The sequence below is a fragment of the Aethalodelphis obliquidens genome, unplaced genomic scaffold (genome assembly GCF_003676395.1).
Source record: "Aethalodelphis obliquidens isolate GAN/ISIS:26980383/991018 unplaced genomic scaffold, ASM367639v1 scaffold4, whole genome shotgun sequence".
NCBI classification, from domain to species: Eukaryota; Metazoa; Chordata; class Mammalia; order Artiodactyla; family Delphinidae; genus Aethalodelphis; species Aethalodelphis obliquidens.
In genome coordinates this window covers 42,708,399-42,731,739 of record NW_020837948.1, presented here as the reverse complement: position 1 = coordinate 42,731,739, position 23,341 = coordinate 42,708,399, and the positions used below count along the sequence as shown (strand labels likewise).

General features: G+C 38.6%; 1 long non-coding RNA gene across 3 annotated transcripts in view; it reads right to left on the bottom strand.

The window, feature by feature from the left end:
* The window catches only part of LOC113617336 (uncharacterized), a 249,525-nt gene extending 227,544 nt beyond the window's left edge, over nt 1–21,981 (bottom strand). For 2 of the 3 annotated variants that reach the window (XR_003431598.1, XR_003431599.1), the window contains exons 1-2: nt 21,794–21,981; nt 1,287–1,382 (exon numbers count right to left, since the gene is read on the bottom strand). This is a non-coding gene — a long non-coding RNA (uncharacterized LOC113617336). Of the gene's footprint in view, nt 1–1,286; nt 1,383–11,700; nt 11,765–11,931; nt 12,072–21,793 lie in introns of all 3 variants that reach the window. The other variant, XR_003431600.1, reaches the window with a different exon arrangement.
* Between the last annotated feature and the right edge of the window lie 1,360 nt (nt 21,982–23,341).

Genomic DNA, 23,341 nt, shown 5'->3' with positions numbered 1-23,341 from the left:
GGAAAGAGAATAAGCAAACTATGCCCTGGCTCTTAAAGCTTCAGCTTGAAGTGACACCTCACTTCTGCTCATATTTCCTTGGCCAAACCACACCAAAAGGCCAGGCCTGCACTCAACAGGGCAAAGATATAGGAAGACACTGACGAGAAAGCCATGGAACATGGGTGAAGAGTGATAGAATCTACAAGTCTTATAGATAGTTCATTCCTATCTTTCAGTTTAAAAATCAGAGGTAAAGCTAATATCCCCAGTCATGGATATTTTTTATCCTAAAAAATTCACTGGCCTAGTGCCACCTCCTAAACTGTCATTCCAGCTGTAACTCTAGTCTCCCCTTCGGTAGATGGTCACAGGTGATTTCTGCCATTCACTCATTCACCAAGTATTTACTATTTGCTAGTTATATCAACGTTATTAATATCCACCCCGCTACAAAGTTGCTGTACTTTGCATATGACAAACGGATAAAATATATGCTTTATGATAATGTAGCTAAATATCTCCTAGATTTGAGAAAACTACGAGAAACATTACATATGAAATATGGATGTTGACGGTATTTTATGACAATTAAATGGGTTTTCTCTTTCTTGGAGAAGGAAGAAATGCTTATCAGAAAGTCTATCCCTTGAAATTGTGCCTGACTTGTACCATTTTTATTCAAAACATTTTTATTCATAACCAGTAGGAAAAAAATTTAACTTTATTAATTAATTAAATGATTGCATAGGATGGATTCATTGGGGAAACATTCTGCTAAGGTTCGAAATGCAGACAGATAATTTTAACTCGTAGAATTCAATGACAGATAAGAGAAAGAAACCAAGGTTGAACTAGCTCATCTATAAATGAAAAAAATATAAGGCTTCCATAAATTAAAGCACCATCATTGGTAACTGACCAGCACAGCAACAAGACAGCAGAAAAATTTTCTAGCAAATATGGTTTACCCTTTAAACAAAGTTCTTCATGGTATTTTCCTATATTTAAAAGGATTCCTGTCCAGGGCATATTGCTACTTTGTATTCCTCTTGATATTTTCATTTAAAAGAGAGCCGCTGTGCAAAATAATGTCCTTGTCTGTCCCTTCCTCATACAAACCTCCAATCAAATTTAATAAAGCTAGTTTGATACAATGCCAGCCTACACTTGGTTTACCCTTGGTCGACTTTAATAGGGTCAAAAATATTTTCGCATTGGCAGTGTATGCATTAATCATTTTTCCAGAGGATTTAGAAAATTGGAAGAGACAAGGCCAAGCAAAATTTTAAATTAATTGGGCCTACCCCAGCCTTCCAGGGTCACCTTGTGGCAGTTGTCCCACATTTTCCAGGTCACGGAGTTCCTGTGTTTCCTACAGCTGCCACGACGAGAGATCCATGCTGTGGGCGCACAAAGGTGAAAGAATTTCTCTCAGAAAGTGTGAATTCTCCTACGGCAATCACAACAATTGCAGTTTCCAGATTGTCGCCAGACACCAACCACTTAAATAATGCATGCTCGGGTGACGCCTCCAGTTGTGCATTTTCTAATCGAGTAGTCAGGAAGATTTGCAAACACTCTGTCATTTACCATAAATCCGCTGCCGACTTATAACCACGGAGTAATTAATTTTAGTACTGCTCAGAATTATTAATTTCAGGCAGAAAAATCTGTTTTCACAATTGTTGTATCCCCCATTTTTTTCCTCCACCAATATTCATCAAAAAGGCTGAAACCGTTTTCTTACAGGAGAAGGTTTAATCAGAGTAATGTTATTGAGTAATGTCAATAACATTAACATTAACGTTATTGCTATCTATGTGATAGCAATAATGGATCTGTATTTCTGGTTCCAATCTATAATCATGCACTCACAGTTGTCTGGCTGACTCACCAGAGGAAGTTGACAACATGAAATAAAGGCTTTCATGAACGTATGATACAGTAGTCCTTAAAGACTTACTATGTGATAGGCAACCACTTCACGTTTGCTTCTAATATAAGGGAGCAATGAGCTACATCCTGTGTACAGAAAGTACTTTGTGCCTTTCGAGAAAGACAGCAAATATTTTTCACTTGTTTAAATGATCTTAGCATTTGACAGCAAGAGAGTAAGAATCTTTACAAAGGATAAAAATAACTTGTAGTGGAATACACAGTTCTGAATACACTGGTATGAAAATCTCAGCAATCACGTGTTTATCTAACACACATAGAACGAAAATTGAGCATTAAATATGGTGCATTTTATCTTGGTAAAGCTAAATCTGGCACTCTCTTATTTGATATTAGTTTCCTGCTTAAGCAGCTGCATAACGTCACAAGACTGTCCATATTATAAATATATAATGAGCACGAGAAAATCGGGACAGCTTTGTCTAATAGCCAGATCCCTTCCCATCAGTAGTGGGAACCCATAAGCACAAGGATTGGCAAGTCATCTTCCGTGGAAGTTTTCGTTTCCGTTTTCCACTGCATGAGTGATCAAGAAAAAAAAAAAATGAAGGGAAAGTAAACTAACATCTAGAGATGTAAACATGACTCACTGGCAAGTAAATTCCAGGATGTTTGTGGTTATCTGGGTCTAAACACTGCTGATAATTCTGACTACTCTTGTTTTTAACTGTTTTTTCTCGGGGCGCTTCTTAGTCCACGTGCTTCTTACAGAGACCTCCAACCTTTTGATTACAAACAGTCTGTTAGATGGCAAGGAAGAGATGTCAGTATTAATGAAATTACCTAGTAGGTTGCAAAATGCTCTCAACAAGACCATGACCTAGAGAAAAACTAACGATTTAAGAGCAGGTTTGGGAAAACCTGACATTGTTACCATCTTTGTGCTTTATTTTGGTAATACAGTAGGGTCATTCTGAGATGATGTAGCTACTGTTATATTGAAATTTGAAATTCCTAAAAAGAGATCAAGTCACAGAAACATAAAAAAGATCATCAACACAGGAAAAAAATGTCAGAAGGGTTTTTTGGTGGTTGTTTTTTTTTAATAAGATAAGCCGCCTAAACTTGGGAACCTTGATGTATTTGACACACACTCTTGTGGAGAGCTGAGAAGAGCCTAAAACCTTGCAGCCAGTATGAAGACCAGGCTCAGCAGTATCTGCATCACCTGGGAATATGTTAGGAATGCAGATGGTCAAGCCCCACTCCGACCTACAAATCAGAATCTCCCGTGAACAAGATCTAGGAAATTCAAGGGCCCATCAAACCTGAGAAGCACTTGTCTAAAACATAGCTGTGGAAGGGAAAAAAATGTCACACATACCACACAAATCATTGCTGAGAATCAGCTTTCCGCCTCTATTTCAAGCTAACTAATTTGCGTTCCAGGTCTACGTTTCATTTTTTCCCCCCAAGTTTTCCATACACAAAAATAATGTTGTTCCAAATGCAAATACAGTGAGCATATCTTCAACTTCACATCAGGAGTGGGCCCACTTGAAAGAAGGGAAGTATTGTATACTTAAGTCAAGCAAAGGGGAAAAAAGCTAATATCTCTATAGTGCTATTAAAATTTCTGGGGTCATATTACATGGACTTTCTCATCTCTTCTGATCCAGTCTCTTGTTTACAGTGGTAGATTTGACAAACATGCTTTTGGAACTATAATCTTTTACCTTCTTGGTTACAAGGCAAAGCCCTGAAGCCTCCCAAACTGGTGAAACAAAATCTACCTTTTTTTTTTTTTTTTCAATCCTTAAGTTTCCCAGGCTATGATAAAGGCACATGGGGAAAAACTTAGAAAAAGAAACATTTTTTAACATTTTTTAATCACTGTGATAAATAGTTCAAACACTGTGTAACTAACCCAGAAAAAGAACAGAGTTCAACCCCATTAATTAGTCATTACAAAACTACTGACTTGTACTATAATATCAGTGGAGTTTCTGAAATAAAATATTAGGGAGTTACAACCAGGATATGGAATTAGAATACAGGACTTCAAAACACATGATTTTTTTGATGGAGATATTTTTTACTAAATTGAGCCACCACTGAGCTATTATGTTGCTCAATATTACTCTTCTCTATTAATCACAAACATTTAAACTTTTATTCATGATATTTTGTTGAAAGAAGCACTATGCTGAACTTCACTATATTTTGACAGCAAACTGAATTCTTGTTCACAAGTATAGGATTTGTTTAGCTCCAGGCATCTGTGTTTGGATTACAAGAATTCTGATTGGTTCACTGCCAGGGGCAACCAGAGGTCAAACTGTCCTTTTAAAACTCTCTCTCTCTCTCTCTCTCTGTCTCTCTGCCTCCCCTTCCTTTGTCTCATTAATCGGACTTAACAGATAGAGGAAAAGGCAATGACTTCAAATCTTTTAATTCTTTTTCAAGGATATTTTTAAAAGCACAACTCAGTGTTGGTGTGAGGTCAAGTCGATGTGAATACAGATCACACTGGCACACTTCTGACAGGTGACCTGAAACCTTTCAAACTGACATCTGTCACAGAGACAGACACAAGTTTTTTAGCCTGAAAGCTTGTTTTCCTGACATTTCATTTTTCATCAGATTTTGAGAGAAGGGAAAAAAGATGAACTTGAAAAAGTCTTGCCAGGGGCAGAAAATAAGATCAGATTTTCTGCAGCTGCCTGACTCACCTTTAAAGGTTAGAGGTCTAGCAAAAGTGAACAAAAAAGATCTCAGTTTGATGTTATTGGATAAAAGGACATGTTATTACTTTAAATACATTTCTGAGACTTGCATAACCATTAGGCAGCATTACAGGAGAAATGGAATCAAAGTGAGATTACATATCCATTTTAAATCCCAATTTTAGAGTTTAGTCATGGAGCAAATCAAATCCAACCTCACCTATTCATCTGGCACAAAAGATGAAATCCACAGGTGCATGAATTTTCTTTTTCATGAACTGAATAATTTCCTGCTCCTATGGTATTGAAATGGTCAGTGAAATTTAGGCAAGGTAATGAAATTCTTACTTTGGACTAGAGGGACTTCTACATTAAAATAGTTACATGGTCTATCTTGACTGGAAAACATGAGCAAAACATATGCTATTGAATAATAGAGAAAAGAACCAGGAGTTCAAAAATAACTGGGTTATAGTCTTGGCTCAACTAAAAGTGTGATCCTGGGCAAGTGACATTTCTGTTGCAGTTTTATCACCTGTAAAATGGGAGAAATCAGATCTATCTTGTGGAGTTCCAGTGAGGATGAAATAGGGTAATGTATCTGCATGCTGCCAAACATAAAACAGTGTGTCGAGGCATGGAAACCATACCATGCTCATCTCTTTTTTTTTTTTTATTCCAGTGCTTAATACAATATTTGACATGAAGTTAGCATTCAATAAGTGGTTCTTGATTTTAAATGAAAGGTAGTACTTTTTAACTGAGTTCGGGGAATTTTTCTGTAAGGAACAGCATGGTTGAAGGTTGGGATATGTATTCCTGTAGATCACCTCCAGAAATGGATATAGGGGCAGTAATTTTGGAATTCACCAGGAGACTAAGCACATATTAGACCATATAATTTTTTTTTGCGGTACGCGGGTAGACCATATAATTTTTAAGCCCAAATAATCAGGTAAATTAAACCTACCAGTATATAATTGCCCATATTTTCTAAAATAATGGCTCACATGTTGCTCACTGGCCAGCATCCCCTTGTGTAACAAATGAGGAGTTTTCAGCCATAGTATAGAACCTGAGACGGTACAGAATTTACTAAAGTAATAGGAGCTAAATATCCTGGACCTGGCCAACTAAGTGTAAAAATGTAACTCATCTTGTTAAGTAAACCATCAAAACAGTTTCAAACTGCTATTTATATACTGTCCTGAAAACCCTCCTCCACAAAGACAGACATTGCAGAACATGCTTTACACATTTATGATACTTAATACATGCTGCTTATTATCAAACTGTTAAACAAGTTAAGTAGAAAGTATATAAGGTTAAGACCCGCAGGTCTGAAAATTTGGATGTGACATCATTTTTGTAGGTAAATTGGGGCCCAGAGCTTATGTTCTATAGATAATTCTAACTTTTAATCTTATTTTCGATTCTACTTTTTAGCACACTTCACACTAATACATATAAGTAAATAAAACTAATGTGTATTTCATGTCAGAGAAATCTAGTAGTATATATTTTAGCATATGAAGAAATGAAATGTAGTATTTGTCTGATCCTGTTCTTATTTCAGATTTTTAGTTTCTGTTATTCCATTAAGTAAAATCATAATCACCCTACTACGTTTTGATTCTTGCTTTTAAAAAGAGATTCCACAAAAGTAGTGAAAATAACTTGAATCAATTCTTAAATCTATTTTTTAAACTCCTTAGGGTGTCATATGTTGCTGTTTTGGAGAAGTTGCCTCATTTTTATAGTTCATTATCACTCTGCTTTATTTTCCTGACAAGCCTGAGAAAAACTTTTTTACACAAATTTATTTTACTTTATAAAGCTATGTTCTGCATACTTTGGTTACTCAATAGTTGTTTTGATGATAGTTATTTTAGTGCTGATCACAGAAGAAGGCTGCCTGAGAATGTTAATCTAAACTACCTGGAACCATCAAATTATGGAACCATCTAAAGAACAAGTTTATAAAAATTTCTTCCAGTAAACTTTGTAGTACTTTGGAGACCTCACCAGCTTTACTTGACATTCTAATTTACTTCTTTTAGATTAAAAAAATATATAATAATAATCTGTTTGTATCTTTTAATATCCTTTTTTGCAATTCTTGATGCAATTTCCAATACTAGAATTTCAAAGGGACAAACACATTTTTATTATTTCTGAAATTATGTATAACCTAAAATGTAGAATCTGTACATTTCTGCTTCCTTGACATTATTTATTCACAATTACACAACATTTAGTCACTGGAGTTTACAAGTGCTACTTGATTTCCAAGAACAGGCAGGACCCATTTATGAGACTTTTAAAGCCATTCTTTTTCAAAACAAAAAGTTACATTGTTCTAAGGTCATGTGAACCAGAGTTCAGTTTCAGTTCAGAAGTACAAACCCAGAAGAGATGAGTGGGTTTCCAATTTAGTGCAATATTTTAGATTGAGTTTCTGAACTGCAGAAGAAGAATGATACAAAGTGACACTTCAGAGTCTATGAACAAACAGACATGTCATCTGTTGGGTGGCTTTGGACAAGTAGAAAGGGCTGTTATGACTTTAACTTATTTCCTCCATGCCCCCTCCAGGAGTCAAGAAAAGGTGCTCTATGGGCTTGAGCAGGGTCTATATCTGATCAGGAAAACAGACTATGGCTTGCCCATTAGAATCTGTCCACCTCTGCCAGTTCCCAAAATCTGCACCGCTCATGTGAGGCAGTCTTCATCCACTGGTAAGACTTGCAAAGGAGGAAACTGTTACCTCTACTTTTTCACGTAAGGCAATTGCTGTGCAAAACCAGTCTCCAGCCCTCCCTGTGCCTCTTCTTTGCCTCATGTTTGTATCTGTGCCCATTTCTGACTTTGCCAAGAAAATGTCCCTTTCATTTTCTTCTTAAAAAATACTTTTTTTTCTGTTCTGATTACATCAGCAATACATACATGTTCATTGGAGTTAACTTAAAAAAATAACATCCAGGAGCATACTCGCTCTCATTTTTCCTTAAGCCTTGTTTTATTTTTTTTTAACATCTTTATTGGAGTATAATTGCTTTACAATGTTGTGTTAGTTGCTGCTGTATAACAAAGTGAATCAGCTGTATGTACACAAATATCCCCATATCCCCTCCCTCTTGCGTCTCCCTCCCAACCACCCTATCCCACCCCTCTAGGTGGTCACAAAGCACTGAGCTGATCTCCCTGTGCTATGCAGCTGCTTCCCACTAGCTATCTATTTTACATTTGGTAGTGTATATATGTCCATGCCTCTCTCACTTTGTCCCAGCTTAACCTTCCCTACCCCCGTGTCCTCAAGTCCATTCTCTATGTCTGCATCTTTATTCCTGTCCTGGCCCTAGGTTTTTCAGAACCTTTTTTTTTTTTTTTTTTAGATTCCATATATATGTGTTAGCACACAGTATTTGTTTTTCACTTTCTGAGTTACTTCACTCTGTATGACAGACTCTAGGTCCATCCACCTCACTACAAACAACTCAATTTCGTTTCTTTTTATGGCTGAGTAATATTCCATTGTATATATGTGCCACATCTTCTTTTATCCATTCATCTGTCGATGGACACTTAGGTTGCTTCCATGTCCTGGCTATTGTAAATAGTGCTGCAATGAACATTGTGGTACATGACTCTTTGAATTATGGTTTTCTCAGGTTATGTACCCAGTAGTGGGATTGCTGGGTCATACGGTAGTTCTATTTTTAGTGTTTTTTTTTTTTTTTGCAGTACGCGGGCCTCTCACTGTTGTGGCCTCTCCCGTTGCAGAGCAACAGGCTCCGGACATGCAGGCTCAGCGGCCATGGCTCACAGGCCCAGCCGCTCCGCGGCATGTGGGATCTTCCCGGACTGGGACTCGAACCCGTGTCCCCTGCATCGACAGGTGGACTCTCAACCACTGCGCCACCAGGGAAGCCCTATTTTTAGTTTTTTAAGGAACCTCCATACTGCTCTCCATAGTGGCTGTACCAATTTACATTCCCACCAACAGTGCAAGAGGGTTCCCTTTTCTCCACACCCTCTCCAGCACTTATTGTTTGTAGATTTTTTGATGATGGCCATTCTGACCAGTGTGAGGTGGTACCTCCTTGTAGTTTTGATTTGCATTTCTCTAATGATTAGTGGTATTGAGCATCCTTTCATGTGTTTGTTGGCAATCTGTGTATCTTCTTTGGAGAAAAGTCTATTTAGGTCTTCCACCTATTCTTGGATTGGGTTGTTTGTCACCTATTCTTGGATTGGGTTGTTTGTTTTTTTTGATGGTAAGCTGCATGAGCTGTTTGTATATTATGGAGATTAATCCTTTGTCAGTTTCTTCATTTGCAAATATTTTCTCCCATTCTAAGGGTTGTCTTTTCATCTTGTTTATGGTTTCCTGTGCTGTGCAGAAGCTTTTAAGTTTCATTAGGTCCCATTTGTTTATTTTTGTTTTTATTTCCATTTCTCTAGGTCAAAAAGGATCTTGCTGTGATTTATGTCATGGAGTGTTCTGCCTATGTTTCCTCTAAGAGTTATATAGTTTCTGGCCTTACATTTAGGTCTTTAATCCATTTTGAATTTATTTTTGTGTATGGTGTTAGGAGGTGTCCTAATTTCATTCTTTTACATGTAACTGTCCACTTTTACCAGCACCACTTGTTGAAGAGGCTGTGAGGACACACAAAGCATAAATTTTGTATTCAGTTTTTTTCACCATATCATAAGCATTTCCCCATCATTATAAAAATTATTTTTAAAGATGATTTTACTGGCTGTATAACATCCTCTCAATATAATCTCAATGGTATATTTTGTCCTTTGCCCTTTTATCCTTCTATCACTTAGTGAGATTTTTAGTCATTTTAAATCATTTTATATGTCTTTATAGATTAAAAATCACCTGTTCTATTCAAAAATATTTCCTCGATTATGTATGTTTTTTAAATCACTTAAGATTTTTTTTGATGTATAGAGGTTTGTAATAACAATTATGGCAAATATATTGATCTTTGATTTTTTTGTAGTTGCTCATTGTATTTTTGGTACTTTTGGTTTTTCCCCATTGCTTATTAAGCTTTGACATTTTTCCTCACATAGCAAAAATTCACCTGTATTTTCCTCTTTTTTTAAAAGTAATTCGTAATGTTGATTATTGCTAAAATTGAATGGTAAGTACATAGAAATTCATTATACTATTCAACCTACTTTGGTATATGTTTAAAATCTTCTGTATTAAAAATAAACAATAGAAACTGTTCTGGTTTATTTCCATCCTGTAGAGACTGACTTTTTCTAAATTACATCCTTTCTCATCTCTGATGGAGACAGTACTGACTTAAGGGAAGTGTTAATGAATAATAATGGCATTATGCCAGTTGCTCCCAAGGTTTAGCAGCCATGAGAATCACCTAGGATATTTGCCGTAAGATTTTAATTCAAAAGGGCTGGTGTAAGACCTAGGAATTTGCATTTTTAACAAACCCTAGGAGTGATTATGCTGAGATAGTCTATGGACTACACTGGAATTATGTGCTCCATATTTTAAAATTAGATGAGCGATTTGAACACATGGTGCTGGAACACTTGAATATCCATATGCAAAAAAACAACAATTTTAATCCATATCTTTCACCATATATGTAAATTAACTCAAAATGGTTCATATAAAAAATTAAAAATAAATGGATATAGACCTAAATGTAAAACCTAAAACTATAAAACTTCTAGAAGAAAACATAGGAGAAAATCTTTGTGGCCTTGGGTTATGCAAAAATTTCTTAGAACACTAAAAGCATGATCCATAAAATAAGAAATTTAAAAATTGGACCTAATGAAAATTTAAAACTTCTGCTCTTTTAAGGACACTATTATGAGAAGAGAATGAAAAAACAAAGGAGATATGTGGATAGCAAGTAACCAAATGAAAAGATGACTAACATTATTAGTCATTAGGAAAATTCCAAATTAAAAATTAAAATTGAAAACCACAATGAGGTACTACTACATACCTATAGAGTGGCTAACATTTGAAAAGACACACAAGAATTGGCAAGGGTTAGAGGAACTGGAACCTTTATACACTGCTGATGGGAGTGTAAAATGACATAACCACTCTGGAAAACAATCTGGCAGTTTCTTAAAAAGTTAAACATACTGGCTTCCCTGGTGGCGCAGTGGTTGAGAGTCCGCCTGCTGATGCAGGGGACACGGGTTCATGCCCCAGTCCGGGAAGATCCCACATGCCGTGGAGCGGCTGGGCCCGTGAGCCATGGCCGCTGAGCCTGCGTGTCCGGAGCCTGTGCTCCGCAACGGGAGAGGCCACAACAGTGAGAGGCCCATGTACCACACACACACAAAAAGTTAAACATACACCTATAATGATCCAGCCACATGATCCAGCCATTCCATACCTAAGTACTTAGCCAAGAGAAATGAAAGCATACAAAGACCTAAATGCTCATAGTGGCCTTATTTATAATAGCCCCAAACTGAAAACCCCCAAGTGTCCATCAACAAGTAAATAAATAAACAAATTATTGCATATGCATAAGATGGAAAACTATCTGTCAGTAAAAAGGAATTAACTGTTGATGTATGCAACACACATGAATCTCAGAATAATTATTCTGAGTGAGAAAAGGCAAACCAAAGCGTACATGCTTTAAAATTCCATTTACATAAAATTCTAAACAATGCAAACCAATCTATACTGACAGACAGCCGATCAGTGATTGCATAGGGAAGGGGGTAGAGGTGGAAGGGAGGAATTACAAGGGATCACGAGGAAACTTTGGGGGCTGAGGGATATTTTCATTACCTTGATCATGGTGCTAGTTTCATGAGTATACAGATATGTCAAAAATAAAACATAAAATTTGATTAGAGATTCTAGAAGATAGTGGTCTTCTTGACTTCCTTTCCCTCCTACCCCCTTCTGGGATAACTCAGTTTCCTAAGTTGACTATTGGCTCTTGGAGCAAAACCTAACAGGTGAATTCCCAGAAGAACAGTGCACGAGTGAGGATAATAAATTTGTTGTGCTGTGTTTTGTTCCATTTTGTGGTGAGCCCATGGAAAAATCAGTCTGTCCATAAGGGGCTACCTCTGTCATGTTTTGTGTTCCCCAGGAAGAAGAGTCCAAGATGAAATTTCCTCAGGATCAACCCCTGTGGAAGAGAAGAAGCAGGATGGGGTAGAGCAAGAGGTCAGCTGTGATGCAGTCCTGGCAGCTTCAGCTGGCCCCACACACTCTCTGGAGCTCAAAAGGCAGTAATATTTATAATTAAATCCAAATAGATGATAATCAGGCGACTAAAAGTTATAACACGCATACTAGATAGCAATGAGTTCAGGTGAGGCTTGGTCCAGTGTTCAAGGGATGTTACCAAAGGCCCAGTTTCCTGCTGTCTCTCTGTTCTGCCTTCCACACATTCAGCTCCATGCTCAGGCTCCATTCAGAGGTCTCTTCAGTTCCTGACATTTATGACAAAAAAGGAAGGCTGTGGTCACACACCCCACATCCTCCCACCAAAAAACTCCAGGGGGAAAGAGATCAAAAGTCTAGTAACTCCTGTGAAAAGCAAAAGACTTCTCTAAAAAAAAAAATTTTTTTTCTTAATCCAGCAAAAGTCCCTTCACATCTCTTCAGTTGGGCTACGTTCCCATACCTGAACTAACTTCCCTGGTCAGGAGACTGGACTAGACTTGTCGGCACAGCCCTGAAACTCAGGTGGAATCAACTCCTCCGAAATGGAGGAAAGTTTCATAGGAAACTTGTGGGTATTTGTATCAAGAAGTAGATGGAATAGTTGCTGAGCCACAAACAAGATGAGTACTCTAGCGGAACAACAATGATTTAAAGCAAAGTCACAAACACCAGGGGACTTTTAGGGACAAGATCAATAAAAAGGGCACTTTTTGGAGTATAGGGGACCATCTGATGGCCACTCCAGCATCATCACAATTGGCCAACTGACCCTGCTTACTCATGCACAATCTGTTTTCACTTTCCCCACAAGTAAACATATCCTCATCCTTTCAAATTAAAAACTACAAGAAATGTCAAAAATGAAAAAAAAAACATTTTTAAATTAAACTCTATTAAAGAAATGCTAGTTCAAAAAAGACATAATTGGGCTCTCTAAAACCTGGCAGCTCCCAAACGCCAACAAGTTTTTCTCTTCGCAAGTCTGTTCTCAGCCATTCCAAGAAAGGAACGGAGAAGAACAGAGCTATATCATTTTGATGACAACCCACTTCTAATCCACAGGATCATATGCCTTTGCACCCTGTTCAAAGGAAACTTGGCCTAAAAAGAATGAGTTTCATAACAAACCAGCCACTCTGAGAATAGAGGTGAGAAGAGATCGGGGCGGGGTGGGGGCGGGGTGGGTGGGGAAGAATCCGAGACGTGCCTGAGGAGTTGGCGAGTTTAATTGCCAGTTCATATGCAACTTCACCATTGTGCTCAGTGACCCAAGGGACCTGGCTTCTGGTCTCTCAGTCAAACTCTTATTCGGGAGTAGAAAATAATAAAATCCGGAAGGTGTTTTGTTCTTCTTGAGATATAGAAAAAAGGAGATTTTTTTTTTGAGTCACTGAGGCAAATACAGTCATTTCAAGGAAAATAGATTACTGGGAAAGGTCAGCATCTGCAGGACCATCTTCGTTATCCTCATCTAACTTTTATTAAGTACATGGTTTACAAGACATGCCAAACTCCCTCTTTTTACAAAGCTTAGAACCAAGTATTCAAATGCATAGTTTTATTGGCAAATGAAATTTAGAGACAGAAGACAGAGGAAGGTTGTAAAATTGGGAAGTCACTATGAAGCAAAAACACAAAACATCTTATACGAATAAAAATTCTACCTAAGTTGAAATGATATGCATACAATAGATGATTAAAAGGAGATTTAAAGACTACTAGTTAGGAAATAATAGAATTTAAACCAAATGCCAAAAATCTTTAAGAGAAAAAACAGTTATGTGGTCAGAGAGACCATCCAGTTGATTTTCTTTCCCAAGAATGTGTTTCAGTGGCACTATTCCTTAAGCCTCTTCTTTTATTTCTCCTTCTCCCTCCACTTTCTCTAAGTAGTTACCATTTCAAGCGAGCTTCACACCCAAGAAGTTACTGCTGTTAATGAAGCAAATGGTAGTAATGAAACTCGCACTGGGGAAAAAAAACAAAACTGTTTTAACTATCTAAGTTCTAATAAAGCTTCTTACAGATTAAAACCACATAGGTAAAATGTGCATAACGCTTACTTTTTTCATGGCGCGTTGATGAAATAAGCAAAAAGACATGAAAAATTAGTTGCATTCAACCAATCCTTTCCCCTCATCACCCTGTCACCCAAGAGGCCACTAAATACACTAGAGGATGATCCTGGGAAACAGAAGACATGCTCCTTTGGTTCTCTTGACTTTCTCTCATTTCTGTGAATTTAATTTTCTGTTCGAGCATGTGTCTGAGCTGGGGCAGACAGATTGGTGCAGGGTTTCTTAAAAACAATTTTTTGCTCCATCAGACACAATATATTCTGCTGAAAGAGAAGAAAGCACTATACCCCAGGGAAAAAAAGTTTCCCCAAAAGTTTGTTCCCTCAAAACTTTACAATGGAAGAAGGCATCCCTCTTGGGTGATTTAATTTAATTGCTAGGTTTTTTAACTTTTGTTCTGGGGAAAATTAAGAAACCATCAGCCGCATTTCATAGACAAATACCACTCTTTGGTAGATAGAACACAAAACTAGGAATTGGAAAACCAAAAAAAGAATCCTGGCACAGCACTGGGTGATTTCATCTCCACATGCCTAAATTTCCTGTTTGCAAAATGAGATAGAGCTTCCCACTCGTCACTTCTTTCTTGGAGATGCTGTGAGGACTAATAGTCTTCACTCTGATTTTTTTTCATCCAAGAAGCAGAGATTTTTAATGGTGCAAAAGACGCATCTTGGTATGGAAAGGGCAACAAAGACATGATTCTGTGCTACATTCAATGGCTACAGAGGTAAGGCATGATCTGTGCTCTTGAGTGGCTAACTCACAGGGACATCAGATATTGAAATAGGTAACTGAACATAGGAAATGTCAAAGTACACAGAGGAACAGATCAAACTGAGCTAAGTCTTAAGAGGTAGGAGACGATGAAGGTTAAACTACAGGCTCCAGATCCTGATGCTAAAACCAGACTTCTAGCTGAGTGAACTTGGGCAAGTTTGTTAACTTCACAGTGCCCCAGTTTCCTTATCTGTAAGAAGGAGACAATAATAGTACCTCCCTCATAGGGATAATATATATATAGTGTTTAGAACAGTCAACGCCTGCCATGTAAGAAGTGGTATGAGAAGACAATGGAGAGTCACTAAAGAATTTTAGATAAAGCAACATGGTCAGATTTGTGACTTGGTAAATAATTAAATGAAGATGCTGACAGAATATGGTGGCTTGTTTGCAGAATGGCCACAATATTTCCCTCCCTGTATTCACTCTCCATAATGTCTTCCAGAGATTCCCCTACCTATTTAATATGGGTTGGCTTTGGGTTTGCTTTCTAATAAAAACGTAACCAAGTTATATTGTGTCAGTTCCAAGCCTAAACTTCAAGGGGTCCTATGTTCTTCTGTTTACTCTCATGGCACCCTGCCTCCACCATGAACAAGTCCGCACTAACCTGCTGGAGGATGAGAGGACACACAGACCAGGGACAAGCTGCCCAGCTGAAACCATCCTGGTCCAACCAGCCCCCTACTGACCCAATAACTGTCCATAGAGCCCAGTCAAGACCAACTGCCCAGCTGACCACAGCTTTAACTGCCAACCTGCAGAATCATGAACTAAATAAGCAGTTGTTTTTTAATCCATTAAGTTTTTGGAGCAGGTTGTTCTGCAGCAATAGCTAACTGATATACACAGTACAGAATTTTAAATGACTAAATTCAAATACTAGCCCTAAAATGGGTAATATACACGTGCACATGCTGATGAAAACATGATGAGTTTGATAATGATATATTTTTATTAGTAGGAAATTGATCATGTTACAGTGAACTTTCATGGGAATTATCTCACTAGTATCAAAAACAACCTTGAAGTCATCTGAGACAGGTATTATTATTCCATTTCATAGAGGGGTTGGCACCATCCATAATCATGCAATGGGAACCATATCACTCTGCTGACCAGGAAAATAAACAAAGATGTCATTGATCTTATTCATGAATTTATTCAACAAATACTTGAGCTTTCTACTTGCGAGGCACTGTGCTGAGTACCTGGAATAGAGTGGTGAACACACCAGTCATAATCCCCACCTTTGTGGAGTGTTAGTAAGGGACATAGGTGGATAAACAGACAAGCGCCAAACAACATGTTGAGTGTTACAATAGCAGAAATACAGGGTGTTCTCAGAACTTAGGGAAACAGGGGAAGTTTTCCAAAAGAAACAACATCTAAACTGAAATTCAAAGAATGACTGGGAATTGGCCAGGCAAAGAGAGAAGATAAAGTGATATATGCAAAATCATGAAGGTGCACAAGGCACGTTCTTGGAACTGAGAGTAATTACTCAAGCTTATAAGCTGTTCATACATGATATGAGTGGGGAGAGGGAAGCTGGAAGCAAGAGCAGAAGTTTGTCCTTACAGGATTCATGGAATTTGGCCAGTATTTTGAAGGCAAGTGGAAATCATTTAAAACATTTTAAGCAGGGCTATGACATGGTCAACTTTGCATTTTAGAACACTAACTCTGGCTAGAATGTAAGGATAGAATGGAGAGAGGTGAAGAGTGAGGAGAGGCTGGGAAACAATTTAGGAAGCTGTGGCAGTAATTCAGGTAAAGGATGATGATGCCCTGAGACAGGGTAAGTGGCAATAAAGAGGAAGAAAAGTGAATAGAATTAAAAGATGTTTAGGAGATAGATGCAAGTGCCTTCGGTATTTAATTAGATATTGGTGAGTGGAAGGCCTACCCCAGATTGCTGCCTTGGACAAGTTAGTGAAATGTAGTGGTGTTCATCGGTTCCTTGAGATGGAGACATTGGAGAGGAACTGTTTGGAAGGAAGACTCCAGTTTTAGGTGTATCGAATATGATGTTAGTGTGAGATGTTCAAAAGGAGAGGTCCAGGGCTTCCCTGGTGGCGCAGTGGTTGAGAGTCCGCCTGCCGATGCAGGGGACACGGGTTTGTGCTCCGGTCGGGGAAGATCCCACATGCCGCAGGGCGGCTGGGCCCGTGAGCCATGGCCGCTGAGCCTGTGCGTCCGGAGCCTGTGCTCCACGACGGGAGAGGCCACAACAGTGAGAGGCCCGCGTAACGCAAAAAAAAAAAAAAAGAAAAAAAAAAGGAGAGGTCCAGTAGGCAGTTGAGGAAAACAGGGATGTGAAGAAGGGTGAACTTAGTCTCTGTGGTCTCTTGAAGAATTGTGGTACTTTGGAACAACTACATTCAGTGCAGCCTAGAAAGACAGTTTAGCAGCAATGGTATGAAGTGGGGTGTGCCTTCTCTCTAGGCCCACAGGAGTAAGCAATTTGATGGACAGCTTCTAGAGGGCTTACACATCAGGATCAGGGCTGGGTATATGCAGTAAGTGACAGGAAGCTAGCCATCCGAAAGCTTCTAATGCATGGGAGTGGATGGTGCTCAGAGAGCAGCAGTTTTATGTTCTGGCTCCCAAAAGAAGGCAATGATCTAATTAGGTTACCCCTGCTTCTCTCTACCATACAAATTGGGATAATCTACAATTCACACCAACTCATTTCATCATAAAAACATCTGTGTGATATCAGCAAAACAAATATTACTAGCCCCCATTTCACAGGGGAAGGCACTAAAACTCTTAGAAACTTTCTGGATCTCATAATTAGTCAGTGGCAGAGTTGGGATACTAGAATTCCAGGTCTTTTTCTAAATCCAGCACTTTTTTCATTAAAAAGGGATAAGAATAAACAGTACATAACATATTAGCTAGAGACAATTAGAAAGAAGAATTAAGATAACTTCATAATTTCTGGTACAGAAGACTTAAATACTAGTGATGTCTCCAATCAAAATTGAAAACTTGAGGATGAAAGGAGATTGGCTGAGAAGATGACTTCACTTTTGAACTGAAATTGCTGGGCAAAAAGTGACTAGGCAAAGTCTAACTAGAACAGCTCTTGTTTCTCTGTAGCTGTAAATCAAGGTCCATCCTTTGGATAATCAAGATGGAAGCTAGGGCTTTTCACAAAATCATCTCCTCAAACATTCCCATGTACACAGTCTCTATTAAGGGAGCAATTAAGAAAGGACCACAGTATATTCTAAAGGCAATGTTCAAGTGAATACAGTTAAGGAAATAAAATAAGGATATTGCTTAAGAAAGTTAACCCTGGCTCTAAAAATAGCTCCTGAGCTTGACTTAGAATACATTTAATTGTATTTCCAGGTTACCCACGAGGTAAAGGGCAGTATTTCTACTCACTTACCAAGAAGCATGTAAGTCTTAACTGATAAATGTGTTTAGATGAAAGGAGCATAAAACGGTGTTATTTATTAGAAAATACCATAACTAGAGCATCTCAGGCTATATTTTCTCTTACTACTTTTCTGACATTTTCTTTGAAGGTCATGGGGATGACCGAGTGCAAAGAGGTTCACAGTATTTGGGGTTATTTATGCAACTTCCTGTGGACATACAATTTAAGCTTGACCAGTCTGATCACTCTGGAATGAGCCCTGGCCAAGTAGTAGGGATTAATCTGCCAGGAGACAGTCTTCAATAAATTATTTGGTCGGAATTTTTTTCTCTTTTCCTGGTTTAAAACATTTTCCTCCAATAAATAATCGAGTTGTACACTGGAAAACGAAAATGACTGACCTCAGAAAGTAAAAGAAAGTCTGAAAATGGAAACTGGAGAGTTTCCCCTTCTAGTGTCCACTGAGTGAGAGAATGTAGTTATTTATTTGAAATGCCAGCAAATGGGCTCCCATGTAATGAAATATTTATTGAAATTGCTTCTTTGGCCCTCTACAGTTGTTGATAAGGTTTAACAAGAGTCAGGTAAGGAAAGCAGAGTGAAGGTATGTCTATTTATTTATTTATGGTTCAAGCAGCTTCGACCATAAGGCTTACATTGGGAAATCATACAGGCAGGGCCATACATGACTGACAATAATAGTTATTTTCCATTTTTGTTGAATCGTTGGCCACAGCTCAGGAAAATCAATCTTAAAGGATTTCTATATTTGCTTGGTTCTGTATTTAAGCCTTTACTCTCTTGTTAAGATGTATTTCTGTTAGTTTTAATTAAAGTTCACAATGTTGAGTACTTACTCAATATTTTTTCATAATTCTATCATCAATACCTTCATTCTCTTTTTTGTTATCTAGATTTTGTTTACCTGTTTGTTTCTCTAGCTTTTCTATACCTTGAGAATCAGTTTTATTTTACTAACTCAAGCTAAGGCCATTTTCTACTCCTTCTCACTTTGAGGAATATAGATCTAGCCAAATTAAGATCATGCCTGTTCAAATTTTAACAATGACCCTGCAAAAGCAATTTCAAAACAATTCTTAAAATAAAATATCTGTATGAGCTATGCTCAGAAAGAATGAGAAGTGTTTAGTGTTCTTAAACCTCACATATACCAAATAAAGACATTCCAGTGAGAAAAGGGGCATCTCTGCTCTTCAGAGATCACTGGGTGATACTGGGGCTGTGTGAATTTTCATGATATTCATCATGATTTATTGACAAAGCTTGAGAAAGTCACTAACTGGAGGTTTCAAGAAATAGTCTCCAGCATTACTTAAAAAGCATTCCAACATGTTTATTTTTGCTATTTCTGGATTTTAGAAAGCTAATAAGTTAATAGAAACAGAGAACTTTACAGTTTAAGATAGCTTTAGAAACCATCTAATCAAAATTCCTCAATTTATTAGTAAGAAAACTGGGATCCAGAAGCATTAAGTGAATTGAACAAAGGCACGTATTAAGCTGCAGAGCAGAAACTCGAATCCAGGTCTCTTGACTCCTGCTTCAGTGTTTTTCAACAACATCAAATGATCGCATCAAAATCACACACACACACACACGTATAGTTGGAAACCAGCTATATACATGAGTCTAATAACGTTTTCAAAGATCACACATGATTTGAGCAAGCTGCTAACTCATGACCTCCATATGTGTTTCAAACAGTATAGTGGATGTGATGACATGCTGCCCAGATCTGCCCTCCAAGACTAAGCCCTCATTCCCCCAGCTTCTGGGAGAGTTGGCAGTCAACACTCTCAACAGTCTCTCTTCTGGACTTACCTTGGCCAAAGAGGGTCCAAAGTTAAAGCCCTGCATTGAGTGTCTGGGCAATACCAGCATATAAAACCCCTGCTCCCTTACCCCAAATTGGAAGCCTCCCAGGCTCCAAAGCTCCTCCTGGGCTTGGATTACGCTTTTGTTTCCCCTGCACTGCAGTTCAACTTCTTTCTCCCCAGCCCTGCTTCCTTCACCCACCCACCCACCCAGGTGTTCATCCTGCAAGCTCTACTCCCCAAAATTCTGCCTGCTCTGCAAATCTTCATCTCACAGTCAGTCTCCCAGAGAATCTGACCAGAGACATACAGCATCATGGGTAAGCGGATGGGCTCTGTAATCAGACTGCCTGGGTTTAAATCCTGGCCCCACCACTTTCCAGCTGTGTTACCCTTTAAATCTCTTTTTGATACGTTTTTTTTAAAAAATAAGAGTAATATTAGAACCTACCACACAGGGCGGGTATGTATTATATGAGATAATCCATGAAGCCGTAGTGTAGTGCTTGGCACAGACTAATTGGCAGTATCAGTCAGGATGCTAAAGGAAACAGATGGCACATTCAAAATAAAGGACTATTTACAGGGGTGTGGGCAGAGCTAAAAGAACCAATAAGGAGTGGCAAGACATCCAGGGACTAGCAACAGTGGGAAGCCAGTACCAGCCCTAGGCCGGACAGGGCAAGTAGACAAACCAATGTTACAGATACACAATGTGAGGTATACAGCCTGGAGAGAGCGGCACTGTGAAAGAGGCAACCTCCAACAGAGGCAAAGCAGGAGAGGAACTCAACTCTGCCAGACCATGAGAAGGGAGTTAGAGAATGAGGATAAATATCGTGGGTTCTTTCCCCTCCCACCCTCTGGTTTCCTGCTGGTCTGCCATTGGTCAAACACAACCAGAAGATAGAGGCAAGAGATGCTAGTAGAACCAATACATAGAAATCAGCATTCCCATCCTCCCTTCCACCGTTCCCACCCCCACACACACTCCAAAGAACAGGGCAGGGCAAAGAAGTGCAGAAATGGATCTAGAGGACAAACTGATAACAACCAGCATGGTAATCCTCAAATATTAGAGATTATTCAAATTTCTGCAATTCCTGGCATACCCTATGTTTGGAGTCTTGCTGTTCATAAAACTTCAAGTTAATCTGAAGTTTGATAAGACGGAATTGAATTTTTTCTTTTAGAAAATCAACTCATCCAACCAGTCCAACCTGCCCATTAGCACAGTATCTGGCACATAGTAGGTGCCCAACATATGTTAATGGATGATTTGACTAATTGATTTAACATAAATGAAATAAAATTTTTTATAGAAAAAGTAAAGAAAATCCTTTGGGAGATATGATTTAACTTCAACATTCACAACATGCTTTTAAGTTACTGAAGCTTTTTAGAATTGTCAGGAATTGTATTCACTGACTTCCTTAAAAGAAAGTTATCAAATAAATGCAAGTTTGGATTGTTATTATTTCTCACTAATAGAATCAAAGTTTGCAAAAATAAAATTCTAAATTCTAACAAGACAGAAGACAATACTACAATACTACAATACTCCTTCCCCCAAAATAATTTTATCAAAGGTAATAAAATAAATTCCACTGATGGAAAGTCCTTTTTTCACCTGGGTGAGATCTTCAAAGGACATTTCAAGGAATGGAAAAGAGAACTGCCCTCTCTCCCACAGACGAAGAAGAGTTAGGCACCAGGGCTAGATGTGTAGCTTTGGATATGCCACCTAGCCTTTCTGAGTTTCAACCTTTCCTCTACAAACCAAAAAAATAATAAAGATTTTCTACCTCAAAGGACAAAATGGGGTCATTTCAAGTGCACAGAAGTGGTGGTATAGTTTCCTATGCTTATGTGCAAACACACAACTGCCAAGGACCTACCTGTCTACCACCGAGGAAGCTTCGATGTTGCCATGCAAGGGTGACATTTCCCACTTCCATAGGGACAATAAAAAGTTACAGAGATCCCAGAAGTGTCCCATCTCTTAACTAGACTCTGAACTCTTCCAAAGTGTGGAGCCCAGGCCTTCTCCAAGGCATTCAACCAGGAGTTCTCAGATTGGGATGAGTCTCTCTGAAAAGAAAGGATGAAAAAAAGGTGTATTGTTCAGGGAAGATGATCCACTGACTACATGAGACCCTAAAGAAAGATTAGGATCCCCTGCCCTAAGAAGCATACCTAAGTGACCTCCCTAACCACACTCCACCTGCTACCCACCACCTCCCCCCATCCAGGCAATGGAGGGAGCTAGCAGCCCCCTGCAGTTAATCAACACTCCACATACACTTCACAAAGGTAAAGGATGAAGTTTTTATCTGTGAATATTGTGGCTTTACTTCTGGAAGCTTGAATATCAATTTACATAATTCAGTTTTCAGCATATGCAGTCAGTTCTCACAGTCCAATGTCCCTTTTTATTATTATTTGAGATTTTGCTAAGGCAAATCTTTTGATTGTCTGAAGGTTTGCCTGCGAGCTTTATGCAGTAGAAGTTTTAAGACAAAAGTTAACATTTATGAAAATCTCAACTCTGAATTAAATGCAATATCCAGAAAATGTTTTATTAATAAAGTAGTGCTAAGATTTGTAAAATAAGCTAGCCTGATTTTTTAATTCAAATATAGTTAACGGGATGTTTTCACAACCTCGAAAAGCATATTTTATTCGAATTTAAATTCCTGATTTGGGGTTTCTTAGGTAAAGAGAAGGGGAATTTCTCTTTAATTTGATTAGTGTAATGATAATAATGTTATTTAATTATTTAGCCAGATCATATATAGCATTTTCTATGGGCCAGGCAGTCTTCCAAGGACTTATAGCTATTAAGTTTATTTAATCCTCATAACAAGCCTATAAGATAGGTAATATTATTATGCCCATTTTATAGATGAGAAAACTACAGCACAGAGATAGTGGTTAAGCAACATGCCCAAAGTCACACAGCTAGTAAGTGGCAGAGCCAGGATTCAAACTCAGGCAGATACAATCATAGCAGCCACAATAAAATTGAGATTACTGTGGGCTTCCGGGAAGATGGCAGAAGAGTAAGTCGCGGAGATCACCTTCCTCCCCACAGACACACCAGAAATACATCTACATGTGGAACAACTCCTACAGAACATCTACGGAACGCGGGCAGAAGACCTCAGACCTCCCAAAAGGCAAAAAACTCCCCACGTACCACGTAGGGCAAAAGAAAACAGAATAAACAGAGACAAAGAATAGGGACAGGACCTGCACCAGTGGGAGGGAGCTGTGAAGGAGGAAAGGTTTACACACACTAGGAAGCCCCTTCGCGGGTAGAGACTGCGGGTGGCGGAGGGGGAAAGCTTCGGAGCCGCGGAGGAGAGCACAGCAACAGGGGTGCGGAGGGCAAAGCGGAGAGATTCCCGCACAGAGGATCGGTGCCGACCAGCACTCACCAGCCC